This window comes from Emydura macquarii, unplaced genomic scaffold (genome assembly GCF_026122565.2).
Source record: "Emydura macquarii macquarii isolate MOO-44397 ecotype Brisbane River unplaced genomic scaffold, CSIRO-AGI_Emac_v2 contig_1146, whole genome shotgun sequence".
NCBI lineage: Eukaryota > Metazoa > Chordata > Testudines > Chelidae > Emydura > Emydura macquarii.
In genome coordinates this window covers 2,561,096-2,575,127 of record NW_027131283.1, presented here as the reverse complement: position 1 = coordinate 2,575,127, position 14,032 = coordinate 2,561,096, and positions in this window count along the sequence as shown.

Genomic DNA, 14,032 nt, shown 5'->3' with positions numbered 1-14,032 from the left:
ACAAATATATGTGAAATGATACATTTCCAGTTCTGACTAACATATATAATCCTGTTTATATTATTAGTTTGTTTTGAAATTGTTTTCTGCAGGTGAATGTCAACTTTCTGAAGAGAGGAAGTTTCCACCAGTCTTCTTGGATAATATCTACAATTGAAAAAATACTATTGCAATGTAGTTTTTCATTAGATGTAACCTAAATCTTCGTTTCTTTACTTCATTCCACTACTCCTTTTCATACTGTTTTGTAGTATGTAATAATTCATTTACTTCCTTGGTCTTTACACAATTCATGTTTCTGTAGATGGTCATTGTGTCCCATAGCCTCTTTAGTCATTGTTTTACTGAAATTAATTTATATACATGAGGAAAGGTTAAAAGCTAAATAAGTCAGTCTCTCTATTCCATTAATCATCTTGGTTACTTTTCTCCACACTTACTATGTAATACACAGTGACCTTCACTCATCATCTATGAGTCTAAAAATGTGTAAAATGTTATTTACCAATCACTGTAACTACAAAACAGCAATTGGCTCTTCTAATGACAATTAAAATGCCACATTTGATACAGTTCTACTACAGTCAGCTGCAAGAGAGTGAACAAACAAAACATTCACCTCTCTCCAAGACAACATCCACCATTTGTAGCTTTCATTAAACATTGATATTCAAAATACAGCCGTAGATATTTTTGGTTTTTAAATTGGACATTAGACCTAATTATTTTTCTGAAATTAAGCAATGAGTTAGAGCCTTTCATGCTTAATAGGGCATAAAGAAAATGTCAAACGTTAGTTATGGAGCCTGGTAAGAATTGCTAAAATTGATTTTTAAAATCCTGAACCTTAACAGAGGTTCACTCTAAATTATCTTGGTGTTGTGCCCAAGATGTGCCCCATAAAAATGCCTATAAATAAATTGTAACTGAAATTGCTAGCATAATCCTTACTATCAGCATCTTTTGTATGGCTAAAGAAACTGTATTAATTATTTGTTTTATTTACAAGCATAATTAAATACACCCATTGAAAAGTTCAGTTTCCAATAAACATTGCCCATTAAGGAACAATATCTAAGCTGGCTGCTCTAAAATTAGACATAGATATTGAAGGACATTTGCCTACAGCATAGAAATAAATTTGATTTGGGGCATCCAGGTCAAATGTCAACGTTCTACACAAGGAAGTAGGTTAACAAAGAATCTTTCAAGATCATAGACCAGTTCCTGGAATGCAGTGTGATCTTAGAATCTGTCCATAAAGTCAGAAGGATTCCTGAATGCCAGGGGATCCACTTGGGAGGTAGAGCCAACATAGAGGCTCCTAGCTGTATCACCTACAGATTGAACAAAATTGTGAAAAGTTGAAGTAGGTGATACTTCTCTCTATCCTACTAACCTTTAAGTGTCATTTCAATTAGAGCAGGGCAAGAAACAGTTTTCCCATCTCATCCCATGAGAACTTTTGAGCTTTTGAAAAACGTGTCCATCCTGACTGGGTATAAAAAGGCAAAATCTCAACAATAAAAAAAAATTGTGAACCAAAAATCTGAAGGTTGTGTGAGTTTGAGGTTTTAAGGTTTGTTTAGTGTTTTGTTTTTAATCAGGTTAATTTAAATCTGTCATTTCAATATTTTTGAAAAAATTCATTTTAACACCCCAACAACATTCCTCCGGGCTTGAGAGACTGAGCTCCAGCCTAGCACAAGACTCACTAACACAACTGTGTGAACTCAAACTGGGAGGCTCATTCCTAGATACACTGCAGACATACTCTAATAGGCCCTACACCCACGGTATGAAACAGATTTTGGACAGGATGCCAAGTCCCCACTTCTGACATGTGTACTCCTGTCCCAATATGCCCAGAGATTTAAGGAGCAGGTGAAGAGACAAGAGGAAACATTCAAAGCATAAAGTTACTCTGTGACAAAGGAGTTCTTTGCTGGCCAGTTACAGCCATTTTCCTGGCACTTTGTACTTCCTAAAGGTGGAAAGGTATCAGATCAGATTAAAGAATCCAGCTCTAGTATGTTGATTTATGTCTTACTTCAGTTTAATTATTCACAAAGTACCTTCTCAATTAATTGAAAAAATACTGCATAAAATAGCAAGGAGGATTTTTGTGTAAATAAAATCCCAATAATCTCTGGAGTTATAGTGGAATTAAGAGCTAAAATTTATGTAATGTATTCAGCGTTGTGTCATGTTGGTCCCATAATATTAGAGAGACAAGGTGAGTGAGGTCTATGATTCATATGTCAACTGTATAATGAATATTTTGAAAAAGATATTCTTTAAATAATTTCACACCAAAAAAAGTAACTAAGGTAAAATCCTTGCCCTATTGACAACAATTAAGAAATCACTCACTACTGATTAGAGAGAAAAAGATTGCATTCTCAAGTTTATCACTTTAGAAGTGAACTCTGCATGTAACATGAAAAAAAATCACCTAGTCGTTCATATGCATTTTCCTTCATCTTGAATATGTATATGTTCTTTTAATTCACATAAAAGTGTAGGATTATCTTGATGAGAAATGTTTTCTGCAGAAGAAACTAAGAAAATTTGTTTTTCATTTCACCCTCATCAATCTGGGCTTTTTTTCCCCCCATATTGAGAAAAACAAATTGATTTTTTTAAATTACTGTAAATAAAATATTTTGAATGATCGACTGTGCAAAAAGTGTGCATGTATGTGTTGGGAAGCATAGATTTACAATAGCAGTAGCTAATGCAGGCATCTCCATTCAAACTGTAGCAACATATCTCAGTTTGGGCCAATGGACTTTGGATCCCGATAGTAATTCAAAGCCTTTCTTGAGCCTGGACTGCCAAACATGTTAAACTCTAGTATAGATTTCTGATGTGAGAGATGACTGGGATGAAACTATCAATTTCACTTTTCCTTTGACCTCAAATAAAAATACAAATCAGGTTTTAAGCTGTGTAAGCCTAGATCATTCAAAATATTTTATTTACAGTAATTTTAAAAAAAATCAATTTGTTTTTCTTAATGGGGGGGGGAGGGGAGGCCAGATTGATGAGGGTGAAATGAAAAACAAATTTTCTTAGTTTCTTCTGCAGAAAACATTTCCCATCAAGATAATCCTACACTTTTATGTGAATTAAAAGAACATATACATATTCAAGATGAAGGAAAATGCATATGAATGACTAGGTGATTTTTTTCATGTTACATGCAGAGTTCACTTCTAAAGCGATAAGCTTGAGAATGCAATCTTTTTCTCTCTAATCAGTAGTGAGTGATTTCTTAATTGTTGATTTCACATTAATCTGGAAACTTTTGGGGAGAAAAATCAAAGAGTTTACAAGATCATTAAAATGTATTTTGTTCTTTTTTTCCACAGTAGGAAAAATGCAGTTTCCTAAAGCTAAAGAGCTTTAAAAGATTTCCCCAGGAACCGATCAAACTTTGTGTAACCTTTTCTTTTAATATTTTTATTAACTTCATTTCTCATTTACTGTTTCCCCAGTTCACTGTGCACTAATCCTGCTTAGAACTAACCCTGCTTTCAATTTTATTTTACCTGTTGGCATTGTAACAAAGGGCCACCATGTTGCTCTGCCTGGAAACAAGGGCCTCTATTTGCAGGATTGTGGGTTTGTACAAAACTGTGGCTTGGGAAAACTGGGCTCATACTAAAAAAATATTCAATATATTAGGGAGAAATTTTCCAGTTAAAGGATTGAGGCTGTGTGTGTTTGTGTTGCCACTTAACCATCTCTCAATCCAGCTGCATGTCTTTAAAAACCATCAGTATTTCTACTCATGATGAGCAAATGGCACCATCTTTGTTGTGCCAGCTAACAGTTACCTATTACTAATCCCATTTAAAGATATTATAGGCAAAAAATATTCAGGTTATAATATCTTTTAGTGAAAATGAAAACTATCTAAATAATGAGAGGGATGGGAATGACTAGAGGGGAATTAAGACGTTGTTTCTATCGAAGAACGATCAGACTTGGAGCCAGACTCTGTAAGCCTTCTGAGTGACCAGCTGAAGTCAATGGAAGCTCCTTGCATGGAGACATTTGTAACTGATTTCACTGGGTTCATTATCAAGCCATTGATGAGAAATCTAGAGTATTTGCCTTGTCAGGTATTGAAACTTTTGCTTCTTTTTCCACACTCCTAAACTCTCAAAAATAAACAATAATTTTCATAAGTGTTTTGTTTAGGGGAAAACATGTAGACAGAATGTAAAGAAAATCTGATTAATCTTTATCTTTACTGGAAGAGCAAATTAGATTCAATTTGCATGATATTTCATACTCTGGTAGAGCATGGTCTGAATGAGAGAACAAACTTTATATGATCTCTGAAGTAATTACAATCAATTTTCGTTATTTCTTTATTTTTATATTCTCTATGTTTATATTCCACTTACAGAGCAATAGGAGAGCCCTCCTGTAGCTAACTTAATATCTCTAACTTCCCATAAAGTATATTGATAGCTTAGCAGATAATGTGCCTGCTCTATATTGTAAAATGGATTTGTTCATATTATGTTATTGTTGTTCCTTTACTAAATGTCTATTAGTTTTTTTTCCATCAAAGCAATTATAGACTGATTAATTTTCTTACCACTTCTATAAAGAACCAAAAATAAAGATCAGATTGGTAGAGAACATAAGACATTAAGGAGGAAACATAACATGGGGAAAAGAGGAGGAAAGAGAGAGAGATGCAAAGAGAAATTACTATAAAATATTATCAAAAAATAGATTGAGGGAAAAGAAGAAATTGTGGAATGAAGACAGGGAGGAGAAAGAAGGAGAAACACTAAGCTATTTTTTTTTTAAATAATCTTTTTTGAAAGCTTCATGATAAAATATTACAATAAGTTAAAAAGTAACTCATTTGGTTTTAGTGGGGCAAAGGTGGCTTTTTGTAGAAAATAGTTTCTTGCTTCTGTCATGGTTGCCTCACTCACAGTTCCCACTTAGTGGAACTGTTCTGGACCACAAATGACTTTATTTGTGAGAGTGGCTGCTTCTGGTGACAAAGTTGAGTGTTTCTGCAGAGAGGAATTTTCGTATTAGCTTGTGGGTTATTTTGTTTAATTTTGGACAGAGTTGCAATCATGAAAGGACTTCTCCTGCCAATAGGCTGCTGATAGAATTCTGCTTCCCTCTTCCTCACACAGTATGCACAGCCTCTGCTTAGGATTCAAGACTATAAGACCTGAGGGGATGTCCCACAAGGTTTTGGGAGGATATCGGTGTCACACTCCTACCTGATGGTCATACCCATTACCCAAGTTTGGGATAGCACTTAAGCATTCGGGTTGATACATGCTTAACTTTAGGCTCATGTTGTCATGAACTAGGGACCATGAGCAATCCCCAGCCCATACAGCAACCTCTGTGGAACCAACCACAGGTGTAGCCCATACTGTGGAGGCAGTTGACAAACCAGAGCCATATGCTTTCACCATTTGCATGGCCTGGGGAAGATGTATACACCAAGGGTCCTCTCAGTGCATGGATCTAAGAGGCCTGATTTGAACTGGAAGCAAACAATGTAATATTGTTTCAAAAGAAAATAAGTAAGATAGACAGGTTATTCTGTTATTATTGCAAAATGAAACAATCTGCCGCAAATATTCTGCATTTGTTTTCATCTGGGAAAGCTATGATAGGCATGAATTCCAGCTACAATAAATTGATACTAATGTCGGTAGGAATAGATCCTCATTATTTAGATAAATGCACTTCTGTGTTGTATGTGTAACTCAGTGATGTCATGAACTTAAATGATGAAAAGGTGGAACCCCTTCAAAAAATGTAAAAGTAAAATAATAAAAGACATACAGCACTTCTATCTGAGGCGTCTACTAATGGCTTCTAGATGAAATGGGAGCAAATTGCCGATGCAAAATCTGGGTTAAAAGTCTAGAAATTCATAAACTTGCAAATGAGGACAGCACTGTGAATTAACGGGGGGGGGGAATGAACAGCCTAGTCTAATTATCACCTCTCTATTCTAGTCCTCGCTGACTGCTTCATTTTAATCACTCTGTATTTTAAAAATATATCTTCTGAAAATCCAAGTAGTGTTTTTGCCCTCTGATTACTTCTTCTTGCTCCACCTCTTTTGCAGGTAGTCTAACCATTTCAACAACTAAACCCCTTTATTTTTTATTCATGTATTATCTTGCCCTCCCCACCTTTCTTTTTTTTTTTTTCTCTGTGTTGGCTCTTCATTTTCTCCCTTCTCTAGCTAACATTATTTTCTATTTCTTCCATAGCCAGAGGCAAGGCTCATAGTCAGAATGTCAACTCTAATCTGCTTTTTTCTGTCTCTAGCTCTTATTTGATTAGTCGTCTTGGTTTTATTTTGCAGTCTGTGCACTGACACAGCGCGAATTTTGTTTTTAGTTTCAGCCTCGCCACCTTCAAGTCTGAGCACTGCTGAAATACTGCTAGTACAATGCAGAATCATGAACAAAGCAGAAATGCAATGAAACAAGACTCCATTTCTTCCATGAGACAGGCTCTGCATAATAATCCTTTTCTATATACTGCATAATCTAACATCATAACCTGTCTCAAAGTTCAATTGGGAATGTTAAGATTTAAGGATAGGAGCAGGGGAATCTCTGAGTACAGCTTCACAGCAATTAAACACCTTTGGCTGTCCTGGATCAGCTGATTCAGGCTCAAGGGGCTCAGGCTGTAGGGCTGTAAAACTACTGTGTAGACATTTGGGCTAGGGCTGGAGCCTGAGCTCTAGGACCCTGCGAGGGGGACGACCCCGGAGCCTGAGCTCCAGCCTGAGCCTGAACATCTATACAGCAGTTTTTAACCCTGCAGTCCAAGCTCCACAACCCTGCGTCAGCTGACCCGGGCCAGTCGCAGCCTTGCCATGGATCTTTTATTCAAGTGTAGATGTACCCAATGCTACTGTTTGTCCATGTTACAATGAAGCTGTGTCCTTAAATAGCGGCTTTATTGGCCATCTGCACATAAAAGGGACAAGAAAGGTAACCCTACAAGCGATGGAGGTTAGAAAAGAAGCCTGTAACCTCCATCGCTTGTAGGGTTACCTTTCTTGTCCCTTTTATGTGCAGATGGCCAATAAAGCAGTTATTTAAGGGCACAGCTTCATTGTAATATGAGTACATCCAGATGTCATAGAACAGCTTTAACAAAGGCGCCAGCATAGCTTTGCAAACACAACGTGGTACTGCTTCTAGGGATGGGCCACAGTGGTCCCCTTCAGATGCACTAATCAGTCTGTTTTGCATGGCTTGACTGAGGAAAAGGGACTGGATAAGCCCCTTTGAGTGTAAGGTGAAAGGAAAAGTGGCTGCTGCTTCTAATTATTATTAATTTGTATCACAACAGAGTCCCTAGTCAGGGTCATAGGCCTATTGTGCTGGCTGCTGTGCAAACATAAAATAGAATACAGTCCTTTCCCCAAAGAGTTTACAATCTGAATAATCGAACAGTTTCAGCCCCCTTCCTCCTTTCTCTGCAGATAAGAAAATAATGGAGGCCCTCAACACTTTACAGGTTCTTAATCCCTTTCATAGGCATGATATTCTAATATGAAGAGAATTATGCATGTAAATTCTCTTGCATCAAGATTACATGCTACCCTTGAGAGATTAAGTTCAATATTTCCTTGATACATCACGTGTACACTAATGTTGTTTTCCTGTAAATAGTAAACAGCAGAGCATCCCTGAATCTGATTGTCTTGCTGTGGAGCATCTTACAGTTTTTCTTAACAATAAAGAGAGAATAATCATTTAGATTAGTGGTTATTAAAGAGGACTAGGTCTATATATTTGACTGGTAGTGAATGGTGTATTTAAAGTTATGCTGAGACTTATTTTAACTGCATGAAAATATGCTTATAACTTTCTGAAAAAACTACTTTTGGGATTTTCTCATTATTGATATTTTACAATGTAATATGAACATAATCATTTGTATTTTACATCATAGTGTTAAAACTTTAAAGAGACTTTTTAGTATGACTAAAATCAGTGTAAAATACTTGATACCAAATATTAAAATGTTAGTCCTCACCAGTCCCTAGCAGTTCTGTATTTATAGTTACTTTACTCTGGCAGCATGATGCAATAGATAGGAAAGAATAGAAGGCAGCAAGAAAGAAAGATCTTGCACCAGCTCTCATGGTCCTTTAAACCAATGGTTCTCTACCTTGTTGCGTAAAGGATACAAAATGTGCTTTTTATCCTCTTAATGAAATCCAGCCCGGTCACACAATTCTTTGCAAAGTCATGTGAATGACTTTGGATGCTGCATGAAGTTACTGCAAATTATGGGTGCTTTTAGAGCTGTTGCTATGGGGCAGGGGGAAGATTTGGGGGGCTAGTAGTGTTGCTGGGTCCTGTTAGGATAAGAAGTAAGTGCATTATACTTTTAAGGTACCTTAATTGGTCTTTTTTCTCCTGACACAGCATTGAGAGTAATCTGTTGCCCAGAAATTTGGTTTCTCCTACTACTTAACAAGAAATCATTTGTCATGTTTACTGAACAATCACACACAATAAAAGAACAAGACATGGAAAGAAACAGTGAAAATGTTTGAAACTCAAACATGCAAATCTTAATTTTTAACAAACTCCCTTATTCTTTCATTAATTGAATGGAGTCTTTCTAAAGGAAAATCCTCTTACTTAAAATTCCCTTAAATGCCATCAGATGTTTTTTTCTGTTAGGAGGTGTGAGTCCGTTTTTGATAATCACTTCTAGCTCCCAAAGTCTGCTGTTAAAGGCTGATCCTGTTTCCTTTTTAAGACCGAAAAAGGAAAACAAACAAAAAATGAAAGAAAGAGAAAAGAGGAGGAAAATGCAGCTTCTGTTATGCAGTTTAGTTTTTGCAAAACCACAGGAACAGAACACATTATTGCTTTTTGTTTCCAAATTTGTCACATCCGTGTTCCAGTGTCAGATTTACCTGGACTGGCTAAGCCAGGCTCTTATTAGACAGAAAATGAAAAGGAAAAGATTGAAAACAGGTAGGAGGAATAAACTGGTAATAGAAATTGACACAGCAGGTAGGAAATAGCAGGAACCTTAAGTTCACATCTCAGAAGTTGGTCCCGAAATCTCTATGGAGATGGTATTATTGTTTGGTTTCCTTTCCTCTGTGCCTTTCCTGCTCTGGTCAAGACCTTTTTCAAGATCAAGAGAAAGAAGGCCCAGAGATGTGATGGTAAATACTTGGATTTCAGAACACAAGTGACAGGTAGACATAATGGTGGTCTGTAGTTAAAACAGTGTTATAATATAATCTCCCAAAAGCCTGTTGGGGATGCTGGAGGTTGGTAGAACTACTGGCTTATGAAGCTGAGTTTGGAAGATGTCTGTGATCTGTGCTGACTTTGTGTATGTTCATCAGCAAGCTTCTTAACATCTCTGCCCCTCAATTTCCCCATTTGTAAAATAGAGGAAAGATCCATCTTTTATCAAAGGCTGTGAGATATGTGTGAAACATACAGGATATGGTATGATGATTAACATCCCAATGCAAACAGATAAAAGGGTAAGCTGTTTCATATAATAAAAGAAAAAGAAGGCAAAAAGTTAAGTTATCAGACCTGTGAAAAGTCTGGGTGACACTCACCCCTGCGTCAGCCCATTTTAAAGCATCAGAATTGCATAAAGGGGACCTAAAATTCCCATATCCAGCCAGGAAAGGATTCCTTGGTACACGAACTGCAGAAGGCAGCCGAAAGGACCCTCTCATGGATTGAATCTGAAGCCCTGGCATAGGGAACAAGTGATGGTGTACCAGATGTGGGATGACAGGGATATGTAAGGAGTAGGGTCACAGCATTCAGCGCTGCAGTGATCCTGGCTATAGAGCAGCCTGGGGAGGCTGCTGTAACTTACACAGATCCCCAGGGCTGTATAAATTATACTAAGGGTGTCTCTAGCCCTGGAACAGCCTTCAGTAGGGAGAGTGCAAAGCTATCTTGTAGGTACTCTTGGAGGCACGAAACAGAATCTCACCCCATATCTCTTATACACTGACTTATATGAAGACTACAGTCAGAGCAATAGAAATCTGCCCTTAAAGAAGAAATAAAACCACTACAGAGTTAGACTTACAGCTAAGCTATGGGTTCAGGAGGTTTCCATTGCCAAACTAAATATATACACTATGCATTTTCAATTTGTTGCAAGAAAACATGCAAAATGTTCATGCTTCCCTTGACAAACAAACTTATCTATATAACTCTCCGGCATTATTATTCATAGGACAGCCCTGGAAAAAATGTTACTTGCTTCTTTTTTTCAAGATATCCATGTAACGCTAAGCTTGTGGTGTAAAGCACAAATTCCCTTTATTTTTTTCCTGCAATGTAATAGCCTATTACATGAGATTTATGAAATTATAATCCCATAGAAGAAATACTCATCTTGAAATATCTGTGGTTCTCTCTTCTGCTGCTACTGAAGAAAGACTAATGTTTTAACTGCAAAGAAATAATCCATCTATAATTCTTTCTTGCATCGAGTTTTGTGCTTTTGCCATTATTCTTACTCAAGCGTGGAGATAATTAGAGATGGGCCAAATTGTTTAAAAATAATTTGAATGCAGATTAACAAAGGAGATGCTGGGTAAGTCAATTTTTTATTATTATTTTTTTTTTATTTTTAATTTGCCATGTCATGTCACATTAGAAGGTGGCAGAATAAAATGCACCCACCCCCCCTTCCCTTTTCAGATCAAACTGATAAAGTTAAATCAGAGAGAGGCTGAAGTGACCTGAATGATTGTTTTCAAAACACTCTCCAACCCAATGACTCTTCTTTCCTCCTCTCTTTCTTGGCAAGTACAAAATGAAGGGGGAAGAGAGTATATCAATTTGTTTTCTCTGGAATTCAATTATACCTTTTTATTTAAATCAGATATAGGATATTACAGTAATGACCAATAATATTAATGAATGGAGCAAAATTAAGTACTAGTAATAAATAAGAACAACTCTAAGCTCAACAAAACCAATTTACACCAGAGATGAATTTTGTCACTTGATTTTATGTAATTATTTTGATTTCAAATAATCCCAAAGTGATTTGCAAATGAAACTATATGAATAGCATCACTTCTACTTAAGTGCAGCAATTTGAAACATGCCAATGATTTTGGTAGGGTAAAACAGGATTTGAAGACTAACACTATCCAATTGAAATGGGAAAGGAAATTGAATTACCCAATTGATTTGGGAATTTAGGTAGGACCCTGGAATTAACAATCCTACACAAGGAAAAAGTACCACAAGATCATTCTGGTCTGAACACTTGTTTTTCACCTGATAGAAAGGTAGCAGCTCCAGCAGCACAGTAGTTAGTCCTAACATCCAGATGAGAGTGTTGGTGCATACGTGACTCAGAAGAAAAAGTGTCATTTATTGAAACATAAATTTATTTTCTATGAATTTATTAACTCCAATCTGTGGTGACACCATGAAAGAATAAAATGAAATTTTGTAATCTGCCCTTAAAAATCATTTTTGTCTAATGAGGTGCAACAAATACTATCATGTACTAATATTAATTGTGTACTTATTATAGCTTGGTAGCACTACAGGGAAGTAAAAATTGTTTGGAGGTCTTAATTGTGCATTTCCCTGCATTCCTATGTTTGAATTTCTTCTAAATTTAACAGGAACTCTGGATTTTCTGCATTTGTAATGCATTTGTTTGTTTCAGATAACTACAATATCCCTGTAATATTTTTAACTTGAAATTACTTATATGTACTCAGTCTTTACTCCAGTTTACCATAGCTTTATCTGAGAAGAATTAGAAACTTGGTTTTCTTGCAGTGTCTTTAATACATATATTTGTTTGGAACAAAAGGAAAAGTATGCTTGATGTTGAAGAAAAATTTGTCTGACTCATACCTTTGAGATATTTCTCATCCACACACACAGATAGCCTCCATATTGCTGCCTAGTATGCTGTCAGTGTCAGCTTGTCAGATGCCTAGAGCAGTGTCAGGTTGGGTTATCTGCTGTGCAGTTGCTGTTAATGGAAACCAAAGGACTTGAGATATCTGTTTTAATAATCTAGACAGTGGATCCTGGGCTCAGAATTGAAAATCTGTGGCATCAAAAGTTAAAGCTGCCTTCTAGTATTGCACATGGTTTATTTTAATTTTGTCTAAGCTTCTCAGGATTTTCCCCCTTTTTGAGCTTTAACTAGTGTAACGGAAATAGCAATGGTGTGGACTAATCCATATCAAAAGTTTGAACTAGAGCAAAGGGATTTGGAAGCCTACAATTAACACTGGATGTTTCATGTTACTGACCTGCCTCTGAATAACTTTCGATATTGTTACACTTGTTTAATTAATAATAGAGGTAAATATCTAATACATTTGATGAATGGCAATTGTGAGAGATTCTTTGTTGTCAGATTTGATTGATCTAGACCATGTAGCATGAGGTAATATTTATGGAGTATGTATTGAAATAAAGATTCTTGACAACACATTACTGGCCTTAGAAATTTATTTTTAATGAAGTGGGATAAAGTAATATTACAACACACTGGGGCATCTCTGATGCACTGGTAAACTTACAGTGCTAATTCTCCTCTTTCATACCCACTAAAGTCAACTTTAGTTTAAACCAAGCAGGACAAATTCTCAGCTGTGTTGACACAAGCAAGCAAGTTATGGTAGGCCTGTAGGACAGTAGCCAGGTAACTTAAATTTCACCGGGCCTCCAACAAGCTGGTTTAAATTTTGCATTAACCGAGGATCTGGGCCATTACTTTTAATTTTTATATTTTCTTAAAGAACATCAATATTTTTACCTCCACATTAGAAATCCTTAGGGGGAAAAGAGAACAATTTTGGCTCACATTTTATTAAATGTTTTTGTATTAACAATTTTCTTCATTGGTAAATTCCCTACTGCCCCCTTTCTTGAGTGTATCAAAGGACATATTCTGCACTGATTTTTATTCTGTGCCGCCCTGAACAGAATTCTAACCTCCTCTCCCACCTCTGCTGTGCAACTTTCTTGTTCTGCCTTTGGCACTTCTGTTGCTTAAGAGTTTAGCTCAGTATTTAGGTTTCTAATGCTGCCTTCAGCATTATTTTAGCTCTTTGAGATCACAATTGTTGTTTTTTTTTCACTGTATTGATTCAGGCTGCTTCAATTAAACATGTTTGCTTCATGCAAGAACACCCTCAAGTAAATCCTGTCAAGGAGTAAATTGTCTTTTCCCGACTGTCACTAATGAGAATATCAGCTCCCCTCGCATATTGAAAGTGTTGTGTGGTTGATGTTGGTGGTTTTTAAGACATTTTCAGTTTGACCACTCTTGATTTAGTGTGTTTATACTATAGGGGCTTTTGAGATAACCCTTACTGCCAAACACATTGTTCGCACATTGTTTTTAATTGGGCAGAGTTTAATTGGGCAGAGTTTCAACACTACACTAATTATTGCCTTTTAAGGGTAGGTAGACAAAAGGCACGTTTCTGTGCATACATAATAATTATACCTATGAAACGACTGAGAATAATCAATTTGTCTGCACAAAAGATAAGTTGTGAATGCAATCGGTGTGTGTACTGCATGAAATTACAAGAGCACTTACAGTGAGAATAACTTGCTAAATAATCTACAGAAAGAGGTTGCTGATGTTCTCAGTGAAATGATGTTCTCAGTGTAAATTGATTCTACCAAATTATGGATCCACATAAATATTGTGGTTTTCAAAAGCTTTTGAGATTCTTCTGTTCAGTTTTCCTGATGGATGCCCGTGGGCAATTCCCTTCAACTTTTTGCCTCTGTTCCCTCTTCCACACTTTGTCCCTTTTGTCTAGTTAGATTCTAAGCTATCTGTAAGTTTGTACAGGGCCTTGCACAAAGGGGCTTCAATTTCAGTTGGAGTCCCTATACAAATAAGTTGTAACAATGTTCTGTTTAGGGCTGCCAAACATGCCAGTTTTAAGGTGATATTTACTGGGACAAATCTGGGGAGCAGGCAAACTCCA